The following is a 10,738-nucleotide window of genomic DNA, read 5'->3' as shown; positions in this document are numbered from 1 at the left end:
AAACATCCGTCGGAAATTACTCGTTGTCGAAATATGTATTTTTTAAAGTAACTGAGCAAAAATGTCTGCCGACAACGCCAAATCCACTGTTCTCTACGATAAATAAGGTCTATATTATACGTTGAGCACTTTGGAGGAGACTTTGGCAAAACACAGTGCTTACGGAGAAAATCTAAAGCCCTGTCGTTATTCTCATAGAACTGAGAAATGACAGCAAGGCTCAGCAAAATAGTTCTAGTCGCAGGGTGCACACAGAGACATGGCTGGCCAAAGACTGACTTTTCAAAATCAAACCTCAGCTTACCAGGCAGACAGACACGCTTGCTTCGATACCCCGGTTTCATACTCTCATTGGTTTCATAGTCGGATGGGAAACTGGATCTTTACTTTTTACTTTTATCCTCTTCACCAAAAGATCGGCTTGTTAGCCGCTTGGGCGATCGGTCACGTCTCTGTTACACACTGTTGGCATGTACTGGGCATGCACCAGCTCCTGAATGTACCTGAACCCGCTCCAGTGTTGGTCAAGTCTTGTCTTGAAAGAGCTCACACTCGGTGCAGTCACAAACACAACACTTTCTGGTAGATTGTAGATTGTCCCAAGAGTTCACAACTCTCACTCCGAAAAAGTTTGTCCTCACAGTTTTCTGGACTTTCTGTCAATTTGGAACAACTACCTGCAACACGTTAGTGTTCGTAAACCTAAATGTTGTCATGTTACCTTAGAGTGCATTAGGCAGAGTTAGGGATTAGGCAGAGTTAGGGATTAGGCAGGGTTAAGGTTTAGGCAGGGTTAGGGATTGGGAAGGGTTAGGGATTAGGAAGGGTTAAGGATTAAGAAGAGTAAGAGATTAGGTTGGGTTAGGGATAAAGAAGGGTTGGGGATTAGGCTGGGTTAGGGATTAGGCAGTGTTAGGGATTGGGCTGGATTAGGGATTAGGAAGGGTTGGGGATTAAGCTGGGTTAACGATTTAGGCTGGGCGGGATTGGTGCAGATTTGATCTCCCCCCCCCCCACACACACACACATGTTAGGGCAGGTTTTAGTACAGGTATTAGGGAAGGTATTATTACAGATGTTAGGACAGGTGTTAAGGCAAGTGTTTGTACAGGTGTTAGGGAAGGCAGGTGTTAGTACAGGTGTCAGGACAGGTGTTAAAGTAAGTGTTTGTACAGGTGTTAAGGCAGGTGTTAGTACAGTAGGGCTCACTGCAGAGGTCCAATCTTACAATAGGTATTATATATACAGGTAATTTCGACAGTGACACAAATAGTGAACTACACGAAGCCAGACGCTGTTTTTTTTTGCAAATTTTTCAGTAATTTTAGTAAGGAATCTGTAACTGATAATAATTCATGTAATAGTATATAAGTTTTAAGTATTTATCCATGAAGTAAGTAAAAATTATGTGATTTTTAATTGTTTAAGGAATACAGTAGATATTTATTTTATTTGTAGTGTTTAAGTAATATAGTGGTACCCCTATTTACGCGGTCAATTGAACCCACAGGGTACCGCGTAAAGTGAACAACAGAACATATGGGATTAATTCCAATAGAGACTGGCCCGACCCCCAAACTCCACTTTTTGACGACACAAAACTATGTTGTAGTAAAAATATTATCTTAACTTTATGATGGTATGCTACCCAGGTAATTTCGACAATGACAAATAGTAGACTACACGAAGCCGAAGACAGCTGTTTTTTTTTTTTTGCAAATTTTTCAGTAATTTTATTAAGAATTATATATATATATATATATATATATATATATATATATATATATATATATATATATATATATATATATATATAATATATACAGTGTAGTCTGCATTTACGCGGCCAATTGAACCCGTGGAGGCCCGCGTAAAACAAGAAACACATAAATGAAATAACAGAACATATGGGATTAATTGAAATAGAGACTGGGCCGACCCCCAAACTCCACTTTTTGCCGACACAATACGTAGGTTGTAGTAAAAATAGTATCTTAACTTTATGATGGCATGTACACACATAATATATAAGAGAAATATCAATAAGAGAATAATATACTGTACCAGGTAAAAGAAAAATCAAGGTTTAACAGTTATGCTAGGTTAGAAAAAATCAAGGCTTAACACTTACATTAGGTTAAGTTAGGTTAGAAAAATCAAGGTTTAACACTTACGTTAGGTTAGGTTTAACACTTTCGTTAGTAGAAGAGATGGGTCGGCATACGTTGATGGGGGCTGGTTCCGAGGCAGAGGGCAGATTACTGGCCCTCAGGTGAATCACCATCACTATCGACCACATTTGTCAGGGCCTCCCTGACAAATCCCTCAAAGTCAACATCACTGTCACTATCACTGGCTTAGGCTGGCTGTGGTGTGTTGCGGGCAAAGAAGTCCGTGATGTTACGCTGACGGCTAGTGTTGATGTGTTCGTGATACATCTTGATGTACAGCTCCATAGTCTGCAAAAGCTGGTTATTGAAGACTTCATAGCGGTGATAATCAGGGTCGTTGGAAAGTAGAGCTTGAATTTCTATGCAAACTCGATGGCATCCTTTACATTACCCTGTGTTAACTTATGTCCTTCTCGGGCTACCGCACCACCTGCATCTTCACTGACGTCATCTTCTTCCAACATCTCGTCAGCAGTCACCTCAGGATCCCTGATCACCTCCATAATGTATTTGTTGGTGGTCTCGGAGAAGCCTGCAGCTGTAACACTCTGTGCAGCTTCTCTTGCAAGGTCCACTGCAACAGACTAAATCTCACCAGTCACAGGTTGACTGCCCTCCTACCTGAGATACCTTGCAACACATGCCGCCACGCGTGACGAATCGTTGCCACAGACAGCTGCCCCCATGCCTCCACCAAGAAATCAATATCTTTCTTGACGTTTTGACATTGAATTTCTTCCAAAACTGTTTGACGCGAACTTCTTGCTCCGCCAACTCTTCTTCCTCGTCCTCGTCGTTCTCGCTATCAGTGTCACCCAGGTTACGCAACTCATCCTTGGTGTTGGTACAGTCGTTCAGGAGCTTAAACTTCTTTGCAGAGAATGCAGCCTTAACGTTTCATATCAATCCATGAGCTGGATAAACGATGTAGTGTTGGGAGGAAGTAAGACCACTTTTACGTTGGGGTGACGATCCAACAGTAGGGGCGAGTGTCCTGGTGCGTTGTCAAGGAGCAACAAAATGTTGAATGAAACATTTTGTTGCTCGCAGAATTTCTTGACGTCGGGAACGAAAGTCGTCAAACCAGGAGAGGGACAGAGCAGTGAACATCCACGCCTTACGTGCGGTTAGCCAGTGGACATTTAGCTTGGTCATGTCCATGTTCTTGTAAGTGTGCGGCTTGCGGGCTGTGTGGATCACCGATAACTTGAGCTTACAGGTACCGGTGGCAGTGGTGGTAAACAAAATGGTGATGTGCTCCTTCTGCAATTTCCGGCCCCGACACTTGCTGGCAGACTTGACAACGAATGTCTTGGTAGGTAGCTTTTTCCAAAACAGACCGGATTCATCCATGTTGAACACCTGGTCGTCGGTGTACTGCCCTTCCTCCATAACGTCACGTAAGAATGGAGGAAAATCACTCGCCGCAACACGGTCAGCACTTGCTCCTTCACCAACAATGTTAATGTTGGTGATCTTTTTCCTCTTCTTAAACCCTTGCAGCCACCCAGAGGAAGCAGTGAAGGGTTTTGGCTCTACAATTCCCATCTTATGTGCCACTGCTACGTACAGTTCACGTGTGTACTCCTGAACTGATTGCATGTCCACCGCCATGTTCCGTCTTGCCTGACGAATCAAGTAGCTCACCAGCCGTGACTTGTGACATCAGCCTTTGAAAGGTAGCAGGGGCATTGCAAAGCCCGAAAGGCATAATATTAAATTTATAGGTTGTAGCGTACTGTAATGTGGCCAGTAGACAATTCTCTTTAGATGTCTATTTTCTCTTTGTATGGCCACACAAACGTACGTACATGTAGATATCTCACACTCAGGAATGAGGTAGAATAGAAACTCACGATGTGTTGGGGATTTAGAATATAGTTAAAAGTCTACCCAGATCCCAACAGGAAAAAACAAAAAAAACAAAGACAATCGGACTATAAAAGGGTAGACAAAGGATGCGAGTTTTCGTTGTGTATAATAAAGTACCATAAATCCCTTAACAAAATATTCAGCTTATAAATTACCCTTAACCAAACTTAACCTAAACATTAACAGTATATACATAATAATACAACATAAACCATTTTGAAGCAAGTGGACGTGGGGGAGGCAATACAAGATACAAGTACTTAAGTGAGGAGCTGAGATGGCTGACGAGTAAGGCTGAGTATTGTAGAAGACGGTAGGTAGTCACTGTCCGTAGGTTTAGAGGATAGATGATCCTGTGGTCACTTCCCAGAGCCAAGTCCTCTCTCCTCGAATTGGAGCTGACAAAGAAGACTTTGAGGAGGTGACGCAACAACCAGGATATGGAGAAAGGAAACCCCGGAGTGTTAACTAAGACGAGTCATACTCGTGTCTCGTCCCTAGATGGCGTTGCTCGTGGTGCTGGGTAGGTAGATCAGGACAATAGATGGCGTGGTTCGTAGTGCTGGGTGGAGGGGTTCGTAACACACCCCCCCTCCAAAGACCTCCGTAGCGCGGGCGCGAAGGAGGTGATCACCTAGTGCGTCTGGAGAGTAGCTGCTGCATTTCCACTGGAGCTCGGGATAAGGAGTCTGCAATCAGGTTGTCCACCCCTTTATGTGCCGGACTTGTAGATTATAGGGCTGGGTAAGGAGGCCCAGCGGAGGATTCGCTGGTTGGAGGTCTTGTTGGTTTGGATGAACGTGAGTGGGTTATGAACAGTGAAGACTAGAAAGTTTGTTTTGTGGGCAAGACCTGGGTAACATTCAAACTACTGTTGCCAACACAGAGCCAGTTCTCTGTAATTAGGAGTAGTTGGTCTGATGTTTTTTCAACATGAGGAGTAATATATGCCACAGGGTGAAGAACATCAGTGGTTAGATGGGTTGTAGGAGCTGGCCCCCCCTCCGACACCACCTGGCGTCATTTGCTGGGCGGCGAGGTGTAGTCAGGAGGTGGACTACAGGCTTGGAGGCAATAGAGGGCTTTGGTGATTGGAAAGACTGGTCGCACCTCTGGTTCCAGATGTAAGGGACCGCAGAACTGGTAAGGTCTGTGAGGGGTCCGGCCACGCTGGAGAAGTTACTGCAGAACCGACGGTAGTAGCCGCACATCCCAGGAAGCGCACGAGTTCCTTCCTCGTCCTTGGAGTGGGGAAGGACAAGATGGCTCTAACGTTTGCGTCCTTGGGTCTCACCATACCATGCCCAACGATATGTCCCAGGTAAGTCACTGATGCCCGGCCAAAAGCAGATTTAGCCAGGTTATGAAATTGAATCCGGTCTCTTGCAGTCGTGCAAGCATTATCCTCCCAAACGCACCAGATGTTCGTCGCTGTCCGACACCACCACCAGGTCATCCAGGTAGGCGAACGTCCCACCTGGAGTCTGGATGGTGGTTACATTCGGCCCTCTGGAATGTGGCGGAGCATAGAAAAGCCAGCGCCATAACCAAATATTAGAAAAAGACCAAATGGGTTTATAAATGCCGAGATTATTTTGCCCTATCCGTGAGTCCCACTTGGTAATATCCTTTCAATAGGTCCACGGTATGATAAATTTGGCACAGCCTATGCTGTCTATTATCTTCAATCAAAAGGTAAAGGGTAGGAGTCTGAGACAGTGACCTGGTTCACTTTACGATAATCGGTACAGAAACGAAGAGTGCCATCGGGTTTTGGAATGAGAAGGCAAGGTGAAGCCCAGGGGGAAGTACTAGGCTCAGCTAAGTTATGTTTTAACAAAAAATCTACCTCCTTTTTCATAATCTCTCTTTTTTGTGGATTTAGTCGATATGCTGATTGCCTAATGGGTTGTACATCATCTGAGATTAGCTTAATATCATGTTTAAGTATATTGCAAAACCCTGGGAGGTCTGACGTGACTTTAGGAAATGTTGATAATAACTTAGTGAGATCTTTTGCTTGAGATGGATTCAAAACAGAAAAACACTCATCCAAGTTGTTGAGTATGTGACTGTTAGTAGGGTTTTCTTTAGGTAGAGGGAAGTCTAAATTCTCCAATAGGTCCATGTCATCTGTCTCCGGCTCCAGCCCTGACAAAACCGTATGCAATACAGGTTGGCTTATATCCTCTGGGATGTCTTCCTCTGACTGCCTGGAATGGTAAAGTTTCATGAGATTAATGTGAACAAGTTGTGAATCTTTTCTGCGATCAGGAGTATGGACTATATAATTGAGAGGAGATAGTTTATTAGCATTGATTTGAAAGTTTTGATGGAACCGTTCCAAGCAACCTTGGGACGGTGGGTGGTAAGCCGAAGATGTACAATGGTCCACACTGAGGTCTTTCATCACCTGTTTGAACAAAGATGGATCAGATTGTTGGGCTGTAATGAGCTCATCCTTACTTATGGTCTTATTGTACAGATCTTCTGTGGGTAGGAAGATATTAGAGGTGGTTTTAGACGAAGAGGGCCCATTTCGCACACTCTGTGACCGGGTGACAGCACAAGATGGGAAAAGATGAGGAATAGTTTCTTTAAGGTCAGTGGTGGAGTTGACAGGTAAAAAGGGAGAGTCGACTCTCTTTTATGTTAGAAACCACTAGATCTCCCTACCAAGTTGTGCAATAATAAATGAATGCCGCACACACAGGCATTGGGTCTTTCCTTATATTGTTGCACTTCCCAGTAATCAAGGGACATTGGAGGTGCACTTTAGCTAAAGGATAGGAAAAATGGGATGAAGATCTGAAATTAGAACACTCTCATTTGTAAATGCGGTAGATATATCAGGAATGACGTTAAATAGGAGGATAGATTGTGCTGCGCCCGTATCACGTAGTATACGAACAGGGAAAGAACGAGACCCCTCTATGATTGAAATTTTGCCCTCATAGGTGAATGAAGAGAAGAGATCCTAATGGGGCCCTTCCACATTGGTGGTTGCTATTGGTTTGAATTTGGGATCCAGGGAACTACTTTTAGCAGTTCGACACTTTGGGTGTTTACAAGTCTGGATCGTATGGCCTGGTTTTTACAGTAAGAACAATAAAACTTGGTTGCATCAGGGAGGGGTAGGTGTGGAACCTTTCGACCTACCACTCACGTCCCCAAAGTTATCATCAGAGGAGGACCTAACATGCCGGAAAGTACCACGTTCCCTACGGCACAGTGACTCCACCAGCAAGGCTGACGCATCAGCCAGCTCAGCCGCACGTCCTAAATTAACCTCTCCACGCTCCTCCACATGCTTCAAGATGTGAAATGGTATCTTGCTCTTCCACTCCTCCAGGACTACCAAGTTTAACAAATCCTGAGGTGGCCATTAAGAAAACCTAGATAAATTAATTAATGGTCAAAAGATAAGATAAGTGGATTACCCTAGAAAATATCACGGCAGTGGATAACCAGAAAGTCCCAGAAACTACCCACGTTATACCTAGGGAAATTACACTTATGAATATTGTTCTTCTGATAAGATCCTTAAATAAGGATAAGAGACTTGAAAGAGGAAGGGCGTATTACGGCATTAATATAAAGATCCGGATTAACAACCCTTAGATACTTGAAACAGGAAGGGCGTATTACGGCATTAATATAAAGATCCGGATTAACAACCCTTAGATACTTGAAACAGGAAGGGTGTATTACGGCATTAATATAAAGATCCGGATTAACAACCCTTGAGTAAACAGGAAGGCATATGCCACGACAATATAAGGATCCGATTAACCCCGAGTAACAGGAAGGGTGTATTACGGCATTAATATTAAGATTCCGATTAACAACCTCAGATACTTGAAAGAGGAAGGGCGATATGGCATTTATTTAAGGATCCGGATTAACAACCCTGAGTAAACAGGAACTTCCAGCGTATTACGCATTAATATAAAGATCCGGATTAACAACCCTAGGATACTTGAAACAGGAAGGGCGATATGGCATTTATATAAGGATCCGATGAACAACCTCAGATACTTGAACAGGAAGGGCGTATTACGGCATTAATATTAAGATCCGGATTAACAGAGACTTGAAAGAGGAAGGGCGTATTACGGTATTAATATAAAGATCCGGATTAACAACCCTTGGATACTTGAAACAGGAAGGGTGTATTATGGCATTTATATAAAGATCCGGATTAACAACCCTTGAGTAAACAGGAGGGGCGTATTACGGCATTAATATAAAGATCCGGATTAACAACCCTTAGATACTTAAAACAGGAAGGGCGTATTACTGCATTTATATAAAGATCCGGATTAACAACCCTTGAGTAAACAGGAAGGGCGTATTACGGCATTAATATAAAGATCCGGATTAACAACCCTTAGATACTTGAAACAGGAAGGGCGTATTACGGCATTTATATAAAGATCCAGATTAACAACCCTTAGATACTTGAAACAGGAAGGGCGTATTACGGCATTTATATAAAGATCCGGATTAACAACCCTTGAGTAAACAGGAAGGGCGTATTACGGCATTAATATTAAGATCCGGATTAACAACCGAGTTACTTGATTATTGACCCCGAATGAGATTATGAGAAGAACAATAATTGAGGCTTTATAATTATGGGGTCCTGGTAGAGTGGGGCATCCCAAGATATCACTTCACCCTAAACTAGTGACTATGGAACAGCCTACTCTAGAGTGAGGGTACGGCATTAAACAGATCCGGATTCTTCCCTACACTCGATAAGACTTACTACACGACTGCCACGTGTAATAACAAGTAAGCCTTATGACACTTGGAACCTAATATCCTACGTCTGTCACTCTTACTGTACGATAATACCAATATATGCACACACATATGAAGGAAACTTTAAACCACCGTAAAGCAATTGTGAACAGAAGTGACTGGGAGGAATAATTAACAAGGAGTAGAAAGGGGGGAAGGAATATGGCACTTAATGTTGTGTCCTGTCAAGGTCGCCATTTGTTACGAGTTGGGGATTTAGAATATAGTTAAAAGTCTACCCAGATCCCAACAGGAAACAAAAAAACAAAAACAAAGACAATCGGACTATAAAAGGGTAGACAAAGGATGAGAGTTATTGTTGTGTATAATAAAGTACCATAAATTCCTTAACAAAATATTCAGCTTTCTATAATTTACCCTTAACCATACTTAACCTAAACATTAACAGTATATACATATTTATACAACATACAATAATTTTGAAGCAAGGTGGAGGCGGGGAGGCAATATAAGATTACAAATACTTAAGTGCGGAGCTGAGATGGCTGACGAGTAAGGTTGAGTATTGTAGAAGACGGTAGGTAGTCACTGTGCCGTAGGTTTCCAGGATAGGTGATCCTGTGGTCACTTCCAAGAGTGAACTCCACTCTCATCGAACTGGAGCTGACGAAGAAGACTTGAGGAGGTGACGCAACAACCAGGATATGGAGAAGGGAAACCCCGGAGTGGTAACTAAGAGTAGTCATAATCGGGTTACGTCCCTAGATGGCGTTGCTCGTGGTGCTGGGTAGGTAGATCAGGACAATAGATGGTGTGGTTCGTAGTGCTGGGTAGGTAGATCATGACAATTGGTGGCGTGGTTCGTAACAATATACTACACAACCAGGCCAATTGGCCGTGACTTGTGACATCAGCCTTTGAAAGGTAGCAGGGGCATTGCAAAGCCCGAAAGGCATAACATTAAATTTATAGGTTGTAGCGTACTGTAATGTGGCCAGTAGACAATTCTCTTTAGATGTCTATTTTCTCTTTGTATGGCCACACAAATGTACGTACATGTAGATATCTCACACTCAGGAATGAGGTAGAATAGAAACTCACGATGTGTTTTCTGTATATATATTGTTGTACAGAGCAGTGCTAAGGAGTTACTAGGTGAGGAGTAGCTTGCTCAGAGTTCCTGTAGGGCGAGGAGCTCTCTGAGGAAGCTGGGTGGTGAGGTGCTGGAGAGAGATCTTGCTGGTCCTGTAGGTCAGAGTAGAATGGTCTCCCTGGCCAGCCATGGCCGTATTTATACAATTTACGAGGATCAAGATTTGGGGTGGGCGTTGCAAGAGGGCCAATCACAGAGGAGGAGGCCAGGCACACCCGGCACTCTGGTCCTAGCGTTGCTACGTGTGCGTCCGCACTGGAGACTAGGTCTACCGGCACCGCTGGCTGTAAGCTGATTGGCTGGTAGGCGCGCGGGAGCTCAGTCGTCCCTTGTAGGGGATGGAGTCCACTACAATACTCCCCTTCCCCTCCGGGCGCGGCGGGAGGCTGGAGGTTGACAGGGTTGTGTCCCACAAGGGACACATAACGGGCAGGTATACGTACCACTCACCACTACGGGTGACGACTCCGTCTAGTGACACAAAACCTGTGGGAGAATCAGGGGGAGGAGGATTTTGGATTAGAGGAGGTTGTACAGGCAATGGTTGTTGTGGTCCTGTCACAGCAGGGGCAACGTCACTGGCTGGGTAGATTGGGTCATGGGCAGGGGCCATGGCAGCAACAGGGTCCACGACAACAGCAGGGTGCAGGACAGGAGGAGTGAGTACCTGAGGGTGGAAAGGGGGTGCCCAGAAATGTTGTGGGCAGGGTCTGGCTGGGTTGACTGGGTCAGGAGGCGGGGTCACATCAGGAGGAGGGTCCATGACAGCAACAGG

This window comes from Homarus americanus, unplaced genomic scaffold (assembly GCF_018991925.1).
Source record: "Homarus americanus isolate GMGI-L3 unplaced genomic scaffold, GMGI_Hamer_2.0 scaffold39675, whole genome shotgun sequence".
NCBI classification, from domain to species: domain Eukaryota; kingdom Metazoa; phylum Arthropoda; class Malacostraca; order Decapoda; family Nephropidae; genus Homarus; species Homarus americanus.
The sequence above is the reverse complement of the archived record's forward strand: the minus strand, read 5'-3'. Positions refer to the sequence as shown.